Raw genomic sequence first — 16768 nt, forward strand, 5'->3', positions numbered from 1 at the left:
GGTCTGGGGTATGCCCCAGGATGTCTCAGATCCTCAGGATGCCCAGACTCTCCTGCAATTGGCTGACAGGAGTCACTGGGCACCTGCCCGTCTGTCTATTGAATTTCCAGCCGGACAGTGGAATAGCGACATGAGCACAATCACTGGTTCAAAAATCCTGGTCACACCATCATTAAGGCAGCCCCAAGGAAACAGGCTGACTTCAGGGGAAGTTCCCCAGGACCTGCAGAAGGTAAACAAGTCTGTCCCAGATTTTATTGCCGGCTTTAAGGATATCTGAGCCTCCTCAGTGGGCATCCCTTTATCAGAAAATGAAAAGTTAGTGATGCAGACTCTTGTGAACTGCATGCTGCCCCGGCATGTTCAAGGTTATAAATCACACAACCGAACCTGGCAGACAGACGAGGGGGGTGGGGGGGAGGGGGGGATACACTAACCACTTGAAACAATTGGGACAGATAGGGACTGTTTGAGACTATGAAGTAGAGGGAGGCATACCCCCAGCTCGTGCAGCCAGAATACCAGGGAGCAAGTCGGAGCCCGGCACAGAGAAGTTGGGGCAGGAATAGGGATTAATGTAGGGTATGTGGGAAGTGGATTCTGGATTAGTGGTGCTGGAAGAGCACAGCAGTTCAGGCAGTATCCAAGGAGTTTTGACCTGATTTCGAAGCTCCTTGGATGCTGCCTGAACTGCTGTGCTCTTCCAGCACCACTAATCCAGAATCTGGTTTCCAGCATCTGCAGTCATTGTTTTTCCCGATGTGGGAAGTGGGGGTCACTGGGTAAGGGAATGTTGGGCAGCAGCCCCTCAGCAGCAGCTGAATGTTTCCACCCATACACTACCCTGGCAGACTCAGCGACACCGGGCCCCTCCACAGAGGCAGCCTCAGCAGGCAGCCTACACTGTGAATGAGCCATTCCCCCACTCCCTGAGACCCTCGCGCTACCACGGGAGGGAGGCTGCCTCTAGACACCTCTCACACTCCCTGTCTGAGAATCCAATGGTGGATATGGAAGTGGGGAGTTGTCTCATTTCAGTTTTGGTGGACCCCAGAGTCTCTCACTCATCTGCACCTCCCTCTGCAGAACTCCCCCTCAGTTCCCAAAATGTCCACACTGTGGGTATCTCCGGAGTATCCATGGTAGAACCACTCTCCAAACCAGTCCCCCCTTTAGTGTCAGGTCGGTGACAGTCCCCAACACAGCTATAGCATCCTCATCCTGTCCAGTATCCCTGTTGGGTTGTAAATTAAATGCCTCTATTCACTGCTCTCCCCAGGGTCCCACCTGAGAAATTGTAATTCTTGCCCTTATCACAATCCTCATTATGCTTGTCCAACAGTGCTGTGTGTGCACTTGTGTTCACTGCTACTGCCCCCCCTGCTTCACTGAACACCCAGATCACCAAGATTCACCTGAATGATGACTCTGGCCAAGATTCAGAGCACCCAGACACAGAATACATTGAGTCCGACCAGTCTGAGTCTCAGGGCTACCCGTCTGATAATGAGCCTCCCCCACCAGACAATCCCCGGGGTTGGTGACTGTCCCCCTTTTGCCGCAGGTCCTGGTTATAAAAAGGGGGGAATTGTGAAGAAGGGGAACACACTTTGCCTAGTGACCATTTTGTCCCCAGCTAAAAGAGGGCCTTCCCATAATGCTATTGATGGCTCACATGAGCTATCCCCAGGAACTGACTGTGAATGAGACATTACCAAATCGGAGGGAACACATTCTCTAAACAACCTGCTAATGAGATTCTCTCTCCCTCACAATGACACAGCACCTCCAGAAGCCCCGAAGACTCTCTCTGTCTCTATGGGACCCCAACTGACACAATACTTCTGCAGACAAAATGTCACCAAACTAATCAATGTGGATGAGCTGAGTCCTACTGTGGACAGGGCGAACCTCCTGTTGCCATTGTTTAACTGATGGAAACTGGTTAAACATAGTTAGCTCTCTTTCAATACAGTAAAACTATCCACTGTAATTAAAACTGTATTGTCTTACAATCAGCTATCAAGCTCGTGTATCCCTATAAAACCTGGATATACCTGTACTTTGGGGTAGAGGCTGAGACTCCTCTGTGTAGAGTGATGACCATTCTGTGTGTGAGCGGTCTTTGGCTCCTTCCCACGATATCGTGAAATAAAAAAGCATATCAATTTCACAAGGTCTGAGTACGAGCTTCATTTGAAATTGGACAATTCTCTGGCAGGGCCCATACTGAACAAACAGCAAAGATGCTCACTGAAGCAAGAGGTAGGGTACTAAAGGAGGTCATTACATCTGTCCTTCCCAAATTCGTTACTAATTGTGAAATGGTGACAATGGTCTTGTTGAAAATGTGAGTGTTGAGCAGCTGGGATTTATAGTCACAGCTAATGTCGAGGAGTTGAAAAGCCTGCAGCACTCCCAGTGAGAAATTACCTGGCCCTGGCAGGATACAGCCTGGATTGCTGAAGGAATGAAGGGAACAAATTGTAGGGTCATTGAAAGAAATTCTCCAGGATTCTCTGAACGCAGGATTAGTGCCAGGGAACTGGAGGATTGCAAATGGGACACCATTGTTTCAGAAAGGAGTAAAAGTTAATACAGGAACTTATATACATCTTAGATCGGCATCAATAGTGGGATATCTGATAGAGAATATAATACGGACTAAGGTAAATACCCACTGGATAAAAATAAGTTAATACCAGACAGATAACATGGCTTTGCCAAGAACAGGTCATGTCTCGAAAGAAACTTGAGTTCTTTGATGAGGTGACACAGGCAGAGAATGAGAGTACTCCTGTGGATGTTGTATATTGGAACTTTCAAATAGCATTTGATGCCACACAGCAGGATGGTTCCCAAATTAGAAATGTCTGGGATTGGTGAGTCCTCGGCAGCACGGAATTGAAGTTGGCGAAATGAGAAGATACAGGGTGGAGCTGTAGGTGGGCATTTTCCAGTTTGGAAACGAGTTGAAATTAGTGTTTTCCAGGGATTGGTATTCAGACCCTTGCCTCATCAGATTGAGAGATGGGTGTTGTTGCAAACTCTCTAAATATATCGATGTTATCGCGATAGGGAGAATTGTGAATCGTGAGAATAGAGTCATGCAGCATGGAAACAGACCCTTCGGCCCACCCAGCCCATGCAGACCATGTTCCCAAACTAAACCAGTTCCACCTGCCATATTAAGGCCCATAGTGCTCCAATGCTTTCTTATTCAGGAACTTATCGAAACCGATCAACTCCATTGGTCCATGACAAGTTGGTCAAAACACACAGATCCCTGGCAAATGAATGTCAATGCTGAGAAATGTGAGGAGTGTATTTTGGTCCAATAAATACAGACAGAAACCACAGGCTCAATGGCACAATTTTGAGGGGAATACAGGAGCTGAGGGACTGAGGGGACCATGTGCATAATTCTATGAAGATTATCCGGCAAGTGGCAAGAGCAGGTAATAAGGCTTATCCGATCGTTGGGTTTATAAACAGAGGGAAAGAACATGAAAGCACAGGAGTAATACTACACCCCGGCAAATTATTGGTCAGACTACATTTGGATTATTGTATTCAGTTGTTGGAACCTTATACATTGTTTCCACAAGTTTGTCTGTCAGTATCTGGATGATAGATTACAGAGTTATACAGCATGTAAACAGATTCTTCAGACTAACGTGCCCATGCCGACCAGATTTCATAAAGTGCAGCAGTCCCATTTGACAGCGTTTGGCCCATGTCACTCTAAACCTTTCCTATCCATGTCCCCATCTGGATGCCTTTTAAATGTTGTAACTGTACCTGTCTCCACCACCTCCTCTGGTGGCTCATTCCACACACGCACCAACTTCTGTGTGAAAAGATTGCAGCTCGTGTTCAGTTTTAAATATTTCCCCCTCACCTAAAGACAAAGGCCCTGCCTGAAACTGGGTAAACCTACCCTGGTTTATCGGAGCAAAATGGAACTCCTCACATTTATCGAAATCAAGCTCCATCTGCTATTTATCAGCCCACCAGACCAGCTGATCAAGATCACATTGAATGCTCAGATAACCTTCCTCACTGTCCATTTTACCATCAATTTCAGTGTCATGTACAAACGTACTATCCACGTCTCCGAAATTCTCATAAAATCATTTATCCAAACGACAAACAACAGTAGACCCAGCGTTGATCCTTGCAGCACACTGCTCGGTGCAGGTCTCCAGTCTTAACCAAAACCCTCTACCACCACCCCGTCTCCTACCATCAAACCCATTTTGTGTAGAGTTTCCTACGTCTCCATAGACCCCATGTGATTGAACATTCCTAACCAGTCTACCATGCAGAACCTTGGTGAAGACCTTACTAAAGCCCATGTAAACAATGTCTACCGCTCTGCCTTCATGTATCTTCATGGTCACCTCTTCAAGAATCACAATAAGTTTTGTGAGACATGATTTCCCAGGTACAAAGCCATGTTGGCTATTCCTGACATTTCCAGAATTGGAAGGTCATTCCATCCCTCGTGTTGAAGTTTCCAGAAAGGAAAAGTAGTAAATATGGTGCCCTGGGAGGAGCAGGAACCTGTTTTGGACTCATCTGTGGCAGGAAATATGTCCTCACGGTCATTCTCTAGTTTAGATAGAGAGTCACGAGACAATCCCAGATCACTGTATTCATGGGAATTTGTAGCTCAGGTTGTGGATGAGGTTGTTGACTTGCTCACTGAGCTGGTAAGTGTATTCTCAGACATTTCCTCACCATTCGAGGGAACAGAATCAGTGAGCCTCCGGTGAAGCATTGGTGTTCTGTCCTGTTTGCTGTTTAAGTGTCCGGGTCTGCTGGGGTTGGTCGTGTCATTTACAGCTTTGCTGCTGGTTCTGTTTCTTAGTAGTTGGTTTATGGGATCCAACTCGACATGTTTGTTCATGGAGTTCCGGGTTCAGTGCCAGGCTTCCAGGAATTCCCATGAATGTAACTGGCATGTCACAGGATGGATATGATGTTCCAGTTACACAGTCACAGAGTCATATAGTCCTACAGAATGGAGAGAGACCCTTTGGTCTAAACTGGGTCATGCTGACCAAAATTCTCATCAATACTCAGTCCATGTCCCTGCACTTGATCCTTGTCCATCTCATCCTTTCCTATCCATGTTATTGACCAAGTGCCTTTTAAATGTTGTCAGTGTACCCACCTCACACACTTCCGCTGGTAACTCATTCCACATGTGTAATACCCTCTGTGTCTAAAGTTATAGAGTCATAGAGATGTACAGCATGGAACCAGACCTTTCGGTCCAACCCATCCATGCCGACCAGATATCCCAACCCAATCTAGTCCCACCTGCCAGCACCCGGCCCATACCCCTCCAAACCCTTCCTCTTCACATACCCAACCAAATGCCTTTTAACTGTTGCAATTGTACCAGCCTCCACCACTTCCTCTGGCAGCTCATTCCATACACACACCACCCTCTGCGTGAAAAAGTTGCCCCTCAGGTCTCCTTTATATCTTTTCCCTCTCACCCTCAACCTATGACCTCTAGATCTGGACTCACACATCCCTGGGAAAAGACTTTGTCTATTTATCCTATCCAAGTCCATCATAATTTTGTAAACCTCTATAAGGTCACCCCTCAGCCTCCAACGCTCCAGGGAAAACAGCCCCAGCCTGTTCAGCTTCTCCCTATAGCTCAAATCCTCCAACCCTGGCAACATCCTTGTAGATCTATTGTGAACCCTTTCAAGTTTCACAACATCTTTTCAATAGGAAGGAGACCAGAATTGCACACAATATTCCAACAGTGGCCTGCCCTTCAGGTTCCTTTTATTCTTTCCCCTCTGACCTTAAACTGATGCCCTCTAGTCCTCAATTTCCCAACCCTGGGGAAAAAAACCTTATGCTTTCACTCCATCCATGCCTCATATGATCTTACATAAGACCCTTCGATAAGATCCCCCCTCACTCTACTACGCTCCAAAGATAAATGTTTTAGCTTGCCTAACCTCTCCCTGTAACTCAGGCCGTTGGATCATGGCAACAGCTTTGTACATTTCTTTTGCACTTTTTCCTGTTTCATAACATCGTTCTGACAGCAAGGTGACCAAAACACAATACTCCAAGTGCGGCCTCGCCAATGTCCTATAAAACTGCAACTTGACTTCCCAACTTCAGTGCTCAATGCCCTGACTGATGAAGGCCAATGTTCCTAAAGCCTTTTTCCCTGCCCTGTCTGCCTGGGACTCCTCTTTCAGAGGACCATGTCCCTGAACTCCAAGGTCCCTCTGTTCCACTACACTCCTTATGGCCCTACCATTCACCATGAAACTCCTTCCTTGATTTTATTCTCCAAAATGCAAGTCCTCACACTTATCTATATTAAACTTCATTTGCCATTTCTCAGGCCACTTCTCCAGCTGATCAAGAACCTTCTGCAATTTCTGATAACCTTCCTCATGGTCGATGATATAATATTATCATCTGAAACCTTACTAATCATGTCTAGTACATTCTCATTCAAATTATTGATGGAGATAACAAACAGTAATGGGCCCAGCACTGACCCCTGAGGCACTCTGCTAGTCACAGGCCTCCAGTGTGACAAACATCCTTCCACTATTACCCTCTGCTTCTGACCATCCAACCAATTGTGTATCCAATTTGCCAGCTCCCACTGGATTCCATGTAACCTAACGTTCCAGAGCAGCCTACCATGTGGAACCTTATCAAACGCTTTACAGAGATTCAAATAGACTACTTCTACTACCCTGCCCTCGTCAATTTTCCTGGTCACTTCATCAAAGAACTCTGACAGATTGATGAGACTTGATTCCCACACATGCTGACTACTCCGAACCAAACCCTCTCTTTCCAAATGCATGTATACCTTATGTTGAATTGGGGTCTTTCATTGTCCGTGTGTCTGTCCAAGTGATAACTGGTCATGCCTCTTGGTGGCTGGTTGGTGTTCATGTCCCCTGGTGGCTAATTTCCTTCCTGTTTGCGCTATGTAGTGCTTTTGACAGTCTTTATGTGGTATTTTGACTCAATTCACCCGTCTTACTGCTCTCTTCTTCCTTAGTGAATTGCATGCTGGGAAGGATGTTGTTTGTGAGTTGATGGGTTTCCTTGGCATCAAATGGACAGATAACCACACTCCAGCAAGAAACGATATGTGTCAGACTGGCCTGTCCATTCTATACTGCATTGCCATAGTTAGACAAGAGTCTGCCTTGGGAGGCACAGTGGCTCAGTATTTAGCACCTGCTGCCTCACCGTGCCAGGGAGTTGGGATCGATTCCAGCCTCGGGATAGTGTCTGTGTGCAGTTTGTACATTCTCCCGTGTGTGTGTGTGTGTTTCCTCCAGGTGCTCCGGTTTCCTGCCACAATCCAAAGATGTGCAGGTTAGGTGAATTGGTCACACTAACATTGCCCAGAGTGTTCAGGGATGTGTAGGTTAGGGTAAATGGAGAGTAGAATGGTAGGGAATGATTCTACTTAGGATACTCTTCAGAGAGTTGGTGTGGACGTGTTGGGCCAAGTGATTCCACTCTTAGGGAATCCATGATTCTGTCATCCATTAGGAAAGTAATTGATCATCTGTCAAGAGAATCTCCTTTGGAACATATGTCTGGGCATGCAATGAATGAAAAAGTGTGTTTTTGAGAATGCAAATAAAACAAAACATCATCATTAGCAAAATGTTTTATCAAATTATCATATCATATTAAAACACCGAAAGTACAAGAGTAATGAACAATTAATATCTGAACTTTGATCTAGGTTTGGCTGACAACCAACTTAGCTAACTGTATAAGAGGGCTGGAATATTCTTTGATGTCCTAATTGGTTAATTGGAGATGTTCCATTCCAAATAGCCTGACGTTTCATTCAGATATTCCACCCGGGTCCATCGGACCTGATAGTCATTAAATATGGCAGGTCACCAAATGGGACAATGTGCCCAAGTTTCTGAAACTCAGCCTTTTTTAATCATCACAATAGAGTGCTCCAAAACACAAATCACAAACTGACTGTATTGTACCTTTCCTACACTGGTTGTGTTTTGATTCTTTCTTGAATCATTTTGATATTTCTTTTCAGCTCAAACATAAGAAGTGAACTTCAGCTACAGACTGTGTTTCTCTCATGTCACCGTCCATCCTGAAACTGATTTGGAGATGCTGGTGTTGGACTGGGGTGTACAAAGTTAAAAACCACACAACACCAGGTTATAGTCCAACAGGTTTAATTGGAAGCACTAGCTTTTGGAGCATCGCTCCTTCATCATGACAACCACCAACTTTCTGGGCTAAAGGGCCCATTCCTGTGTTTTTTCAGTTCTATGTTGTTTGTTTAAATACAAGAGGTTAAATACAAGAGGAAATAATACAGTCGATGACAGGATCCTTCGGAGTATTGATTTACAGAGGGATCTCGGAGTGACAGGATACAGCTCCCTACAAATGGAAGTACATGTCAATAAGTTGCTGTAGAGGGTGTATGGCAGCCTGTGTTCATTCATTGGGACATTGTATATAAGAGTTGGCAACTCATGCCGGTTGGCAGCTGTAAGTAAACAGTTAGGTTCCAGTGCAGTAGGGAATGCTGTTCTGGTTATCACCCCATAGGCAGGAGGTGGAGGCTTCGTGTGTAACATTATGAGAAGCAGGAATAAAGTGCAGAGTCGGAGTCATGTTTCGAGGATGGAAATGTCAAATACAAGGTTTTATTGATAAGGTGAGAGGGAGAAAGTTTAAAGGAAGTGTGTGAGGTAACTGTTTCTTTCCTGCAATGTGTGGTAGATGCCTAGAAGGTCCCGTGATAATAGCAGACGTGATAGTAACACCTGAGAGGCATTTAGATGGGGATGTGCCCAGGCTGGAATAGAGGGAAATGGGTCCTGTGCAGCCAGATGGAATTAGATTAACATTGAATTATTGTCAGCAGAGACATGATTGGCTGAAGGGCCTTTTGCTGTCCTGTGCTATGTGCTAGTATGACCACACTAATTTGATTTTGTTAAGAAAACTTTCATCACAGCCTGCCAAGTCAGAGGACTGGCTCAGTGCAATCCTGTATTTTTCTGTCTTTTTTTCTCTTTATTAGAGTCAAAGAATCATAGAGATATACAGCATGGAAACAGACCCTTTGTTCCAACTCGTCAACGCTGAACAGATATCCTAACCTCATCGAGTTCCATTTGCCAGCACTTGGCCCATATCTCTCGAACCCCTTCCTCTTCATATACCCACCCAGATGCTTTTTATTGTCCCAGCCTCCACCACTTCCTCTGGCAGCCTCATTCCATACAATGCACTACCCTCTGCATTAAACGTTGTCCCTCAGGTCCCTTTTAAATCTTTCCGTTCTCACCCTAAACTTTTGCTCTCTCGTTCTGGTCACCCTCACCCAGGGAAAAGACCTTGTCTATTTACCTTAGTCATGTCCCTCATTATGTTATACACCTCTATGAGCTCACCCCTCAGCCTCCAATGCTCCAGGGAAAACCCTCCAACTCCCAACTCCCAGCAACATCCTGGTAAATCTGTTATGAGAGAGAAATCAATATTTCAGGTGGAATCGTTCTTCAGTCCTAAAGAAGGGGGAATACCCGAAACGCTAACTTCTCCACCTGCTGATGCTGCCTGGCTGGCTGTGTTCTCCCAGTCTCCTGCTTGTCTACTTTGGATTCCAGCATCTGTCGTTTTCTTTCTCTCTAACGAATGGCAGAGTGGTCTCGACGGGCCGAATGGCCAAACTTCTGTTCCGATGATCTTGCGGTCTGAGGTTTCTGTGGATCATGTCAGTCCCAGGCTCAAGGAGCTGCAGTGCTCACTTGGAGCAAAGCTCATAGAATCCCTACAGTGTGGAAACAGGCCCTTCGGCCCGACAAGTCCACACTGACCCTCCGAAGAGTAACCCACCCAGACCCATTCTCCTAACCTATTACACTACATTTACCCTCTGACTAATACACCACAACTACACATCCCTGAACAATATGGGACAATTTAGCTTGGATAATTCACCCTAACCTGCACATCTTTGGACTGTGGGAGGAAACAGGAACACCCAGAGGAAAGCCACGCAGACATGGGGGGGAGAACGTGCAAACTCCACACAGAGAGTCACCTCTAGGGTTGGATCGAACCCAGGTTCCCGTGAGGCAGCGGTGCTAACCATTGAGCCACCGTGCTGCCCCTGAGCCACCGTGGGGTGGGGGGTGGGCTGTTGGGTGAAGGAGGGGTTGTGGGGGTCAGTCCAGCAGAAAACTAAAAAAGCCCACCGACTCTCCCACTGCACCCACTGTCTTGTTAAACTGTTATTAAAACCATGCCAGGACATCTTGTTCTTGTTCAATGTTCCATGTGACTGTCAGCCCCATTTTCAGGATCTCTGGGCTCGGCCATGACTGTATATTAGAGGCATGTGCTTATTACTTCAGCATCAGATGAAGTGGTAACAAGGTGAAGTTTGGTCCATTCTGTGTGTACATGTTACTGGTATGGACTAGGCCTGACCACTCAAAACATTCTGAAACAGGCAATCCAGACCAGACTGTGTAACTTGTTTCGGTAAGTGTACAGTGAAAATTACCCGGAGTAAGGAGCTATGTTGACTACCACGTTTCAAAACAGGCAAACATTTATTTACAAAATTACACAATGAAACACATAGAACAGAATAAAGAACCCCTTCAGAACGTAGTCTCTCCAAACTAAACTCAACTATGTTGTTGCGAACATACATAACAGTCCCAATAAGCAAATCCCCTTTAAAAAAAACAGTAAAAATAGAACAAATGCTTACAGGAGGGCAGAAAGAGAGAGAGTGTTCGCAGCCTGTTTCCACACAACTGAACTCCGAACCTGTTCTGGATTAAACTGCTCAGCTCGAGAGCTGACCACGCCCCTTTCATTATACAGGTCACTTCAAAAACATGACCACTTTGGCCTGAAGTCTCGTCTGTTTACACATAAACAAAAAGACCTCACAATACTCTTTAATCTCTGTCAAAAAAACAGTCTAATTGGAACCAGGGCTGTTTACGACCACTCTGAAAAAACCAAGGACACAAAATCCTTGATTCTGGATCAGTGGTGCTGGAAGAGCACAGCAGTTCAGGCAGCACGTTGGATGCAGGTTTCCAGCATCTGCAGTCATTGTTTTTACCTCACAGAATCCTTGAGAGAAGGAACAGCTTTTAGAAAAAAGGGATCGGCTTTGTGACATTGCGGATTTATTGTTTTCGATTATTTATTCAGGGATGCTATTCGATACAAAACAGGCAGATCACCAGACGCGGCTGTGCCAGAGTAAGCAAAGAAGTTGATTCTAATTGCACTCCAGAGAAATGTAGGGTCGGTCAGTCAGAAAGAAAAGCAAACAGCTGCAGTTTTATCCAGGTGGATGGGTTTATAAAGGGATGCTATAGTGACAGAGTTTGAGACAAGTGCTGAGTAAATGGTTATCATTTTCACTGCAATAAATGATCTATTCTGGTTCAAAAACACCATTCTCTTGTCTGTACAGATGCAAAATATCTGCTCAACATCTTTCTGAGGCTGCACAGTGTTATGAAGTTGAAGGTATTAGTGATGTCTCACGATCTTGATTGAGTTTTTTGAAGAAGCAACAATGGGGATTGATGAGGGCAGAGTGGTAGTTGTGAACTATATGGACTTCAGTAAGGCATTCAAGAAGGTTCCCCCATGGGAGACTGGTTAGCAAGGGTAGAGTTCATGGAAAACAGGGAGAACTAGCCAGTTGGATACAGAACTGGCTCAAAATTAGAAGACAGAGGGTGATGGTAGAAGGTTGTTTTTCAGACTGGAAGCCTATGACCAGCAGATTGCCACAAGGATCGGTGCTGGATCCACTATTTTTCATCATTTATATAAATGATTTGGATGTGAACATATGAGGTATCGTTAGCAATTTTGCAGATGACACCAAAATTGGAGGTGTAGTGGACAGCAAAGAAGGCGACCTCAGATTACAATGGAATCTTGATAAGATGGGACAATGGGCTGAAGAGTGGCTGATGCATTTTAACTTAGACAAATGTGAGGTGCTTCAATGTGGGAAAGCAAATCAGAGCAGGACTTATAGGCTTAATGGGAAGGTCCCAGGGAGTGTTTCTGAACAAAGAGACCTTGGGGTGCAGGTTCATAGCTCCTTGAAAGTGGAATCACAGATAGATCAGATGATGAAGAAAGTGTTTGGTATGCTTGGCCAGACTACTGAGTACAGGAGTTGGGAGATCATGTTGTGGTTATACAGAACTCTGGTTAGGGCACTTTGGGAATATGTGTGTAATTCTGATCCCCTTCCTATTGGAAGGATGTTGTGAAACTTGAAAGGGTTCTCGAAAGATTTACAAGGATGTTTCCAGGATTGGAGGATTTGAGCTACAGGCAGAGGTTGAATAGGCTGGGACTGTTTTCCCTGGAGTGTCAGAGGTGACCTTATAGAGTTTTATAAAATCATGAGGGGCATGGATAGGATAAATAGACAAAGTCTCTTCCCTGGGGTGGAGGAGTCCAGAACTAGAGGGCAAAGGTTTAGGGTGAGAGGGGAAAGATATAAAAGAGACCTAAGGGGCAACGTTTTCACGCAGAGGGTGGTAGGTGTATGGAATGAGCTGCCAGAGGAAGTGGTGAAGCCTGGTACAATTGCAACATTTAAAAGGCATCTGGAGGGTTATATGAATAAGAATGTTTTGGAGGGATATGGGCCAAGTACTGGTAGGTGGGTCTGGATTGGGTTGGGGTATGTGGTCAGCATGGACGAGTTGGACCGAAGTGTTTGTTTCCATGCTGTACATCTGTGACTTTGTGACTCTGTATGTACTATATCTTTCAGAGAGAGTGAATGCTGATCTGAACTGAGAGATTCCAAGTGTTTGTGTATGTGACTAGATGCCAATCCCAGCCTGTTCATGGCTTGTGTAAAGATTTGTAACTGGGGTGCCAGTTGTCGTGGTTGTGGGTGTGTTCGCCGAGATGGGATGGTGATTTGCAGATGTTTCTTTCCCTGTCCTGGTGACATTTTGTGAAGTGCTGCTGTCATGTGTCTTCTGGAAGTTATTTGGTTCCATTCCTGCAGCTTCCAGATGCCAGTTCCTGTTGTTCATTGAAGTGCCGGTGTATTGGGTGTATGTCTATGTGTTTGTTGATGGAATTCATGGATGAGTGCCATGCTTCTAGAAATTCTCTGGCTATCCTCTGTTTAGCTTGTCCTATGATCATTGTGTTATCGCAGTCGAGTTTGCAGTCTTTGTCATCTGTGTGTCTGGTTACTGGGGACAGCATTCATGGCGTTTAGTGCTTGGTGGTGTTTGTGGATGTGGATTGCTAGTTTTCTGCCTGTTTGTCCTACACAGTGTTGTGTGCAGGCTTGGGCATGGAATTCTGTAAGTTACATTTGTCTTGCACATGATGGGTAGAGGCTCCTTTATCCTGGTGAGCTGTTGATTGGGTGTGGCTGTCAGTTTATGCCCTGTCATTAATCTGAATGGTTGGAGAATTCTGGCTGACAGTGCTGAGGTGGTTTTTCTAAAGGGTAGCGTGGCTAGTGAGTTAGTTTATGACCTTGTTGCATTGTTTGTCGGTTAAGCATCTTTGGATGAAGTGTTATGAAGGTGTAAGGGGTACTGTACCTTTAAGAGAGTTGAAGGACTTAGCAAACACACAGACTGCTGGAGAATTTACAATGTTACATGTGGTCCAGCAGCTAGCAGTACCTAGGTTGCCATGTGACAAAAAAAATACAAATTCAGCAATCAATTTAAACTATGCTCCAAAATACCAATCTCCAATGTAAATATATGGCTTAGTTCGAGGCATTCAGAAGCCTTTAATGATATATTTGTTTCAGTACTTATAATACAATGTTATACTTAACCATTAACTAGCACAGTGTAGTGTAACCCTTCTATATACGAACAGACAGTGGTAAAGTACTGAGTACATCTGACTTGTAAAGATATGCTGATGTAAACCCACAATAGGAATGACTTTTAATAAAGAGCAGTGTGTACAGGCAGCCTTGGTATCGGCTGGGAGAGCGAAGCAGACAGCGGGGGTGTTGCCGCCCTGTGAGTGCAGAGGCAGGACATGTTGTAAGCTGTGGTAAAAAAACAAGAACTATTTCACACCACCTCCTGCAGAAGGAGGTTACATGGGGTTAGATATCCGGGAACGTGAGAAGGTCGGAGAATGGAGTCAGGTCAACAGTCAATCAAGAAGACAACCACACCTCAATGCTTGCACAATGTTCTGTGATAACATGACGTTTTGTACTGTATAAAAGACTGGGTCAGGGCAGGATAGGGATCAGACTTCGTGAACTGACACACTCTGCTGTTTGTCAGGGACAGACAGGTCTAGACCCAGAGCTCTGAATGCTTTATCCACTTACTGCTAAAATAAACTTAAAAGTGTGAGGCCGAATATCTTCTCCTATTGCTTCATTTAAAGAACACGCAGGACTTGGCTCACACATAGAAGAAAGTAAGTTAGTAGATTGAGCCAAAGTCCGACAATTGGTGACCCCGACGTGATGAAGAAGGAGAAGTGACGGAAAAGAGAGAAAATAGAAACAACGGACAACTGACGTTTGATGACAACAACAAGCGGCGCCGCATAAAAAAGGTGAGCAGACGCCTGTTTATATCAAAGTTCTGCAATTGGAAATACTAAATTGATTGTTGTCATTATACTGCAAGTGTCCTAGTAAGAGTAAGTGGATAAAGTATTGATTACAGTATGTACAGGTTTAAAGTCCCTTGGGGTTAGAGTCCCCATAAAAGCAACAAGGTACGTAAGAGTGAGGAGGTTTAAAGTCCATTGAGCAGGATCTCATAAAAGCAATGCTTACAAATTGTGGTGTATGATTGATGTGTTGTATGTTTTAAAATTTATATTGGAGAATGTACAGAGGGTGGCAGAAAAGCCAGTAGTGTTTTGAAGTAAGGGACTGTGGTGTCTCAGCGAGAGAGAGAGAGTTGGCAGTGGGAATCTAACAGTAACAACAGCAACACTGCTGATAAATCTCGCTGAAAGGGTCAGTTGCTCGGGTGTACTCTATACAAACTGACTGGCCACTGGATTTGTCCCTGATTGGGTTAGTTGTGCAGTTATATTACATCCAAACCAATTGACTGCTAGACATGAGGATTAAAATAAAATACATAAGATGAAAGGGGAATTTGATAAAGAGTTTGAGGAATACGGAGGATGTTCTTTTGACTTAATGTTGCCTGTAAAACGTCAGTGGGGTAAAGCTAGAATTCAGTTAGTTAGTGGGCTTGCAAAGGACAAAAAAAAAATGATGGAGAAATATGATAAGATTTGGGACGAATTACAACAACAGGGCAAAGTCCCTAAAGATGAGGAGAGGGAGAAATTGTCACCGTTTTTAGGAAAAGCAGAAGAGCAAGCTAAATTAGAAGTTGAAGAGTACATGAAGGGAAAGAAAGGGTCAATATTAGTTAGAAGAAAGTGGACAAAAGAAGGTGAGGAGAAAGAAGAGAGGAGGATTTATCTGCATAATATGACGTTAGCCTGTATGGCGGTAGAAACATTACAAAAGAGGGTGGGTGGTACCTCTGACCCAAACCTGGTGAAGGAGATAGAAAAGCCACGACCATCTGAGTCATTATATCCTAAATTGCCTGGGGTACAACCACCGCCCCCATATCCTGTAACACAAATGCCACTCATGTATGTTCAAGAAGGGGTGTTAGATGTGCAAGAAGTTTGAACAAGAGAGTACGAGGCAGTAAAAGAGAGACTTGCGGAGGCAGTAGAAGATAGCATTAGGAAGGTAGAAAAACTAACACTAGAAGCTGCACAGAGAGTTAAAGAAGCGGAGGAGGCAAGCAGGGTGATAATGACGCACAACAGAAACAAAGAACAGCCGAAACAAGGGAGACATTCATTATTGGCAGAGCCAGATGCTCACTCGACACCGTATAGTGTTGAGGGTGAAAGGAAAGGAAGATTACATAATTCAGGTCAGTTATTAGACGACGGGTTCTCAGACAGAAGAAGGAGAGATTTGAGGGAACAATGACATAGAGACAATTTGGATGGTTGGTGGGGAGGGGGGGGGGAAATCTGAAAACAGTACAGATATTGAGGATGCAGAATCCCTGACAGAGGATGACCCACACACCTACCCCGTCACTTTGAAAGGCTCACTCACAGTGCATGCTGAACATGGCCCTCCAATGCAGCCCCTATCTGAACCAGGTTACAGCCTGCGTCCCAGAGACACATTACGGCAGCCCGTACAGTATCAGCACCACCAAATGCCATTCATTTACAGAGGCTTTTATTTGGGGGATGTTTATCAGCCCTTCACATTTACTGACATGAACTGCATCCTGGATAAAATGCCCCCACCCATGGAGGAAGGTGGGCCTTGGATGACTAAATTTTGCCAATATACACGAGGGCACAAGTTAGCTATGGGGGATTGGGGAGGATTGTTGGGCAAGAAATTGAATATGTGGGAAATATAGCAGATTGAAGTGTCTGCAGGGACCACCTTACTACCTGATTCGGAACCGTTTGTGCAGCATGCCACCTGTGTGGGAAGGGCAATGAGGGATAGATTTCCGATTCCACCGGGAGTGATGCACTCACTCACCTTCACAATGAAGGAGGGTGAGGATATGCCTGCCTTCTTGGCTCGGTGTAAGGGCACATGGACAGATACTGCGGGGAGCCATCCAGGGTCGGGTCAGCTACAGACCACGTTATTTAGGAATGC

The sequence above is a fragment of the Chiloscyllium punctatum genome, chromosome 42 (assembly GCF_047496795.1).
Source record: "Chiloscyllium punctatum isolate Juve2018m chromosome 42, sChiPun1.3, whole genome shotgun sequence".
Lineage (NCBI taxonomy): Eukaryota > Metazoa > Chordata > Chondrichthyes > Orectolobiformes > Hemiscylliidae > Chiloscyllium > Chiloscyllium punctatum.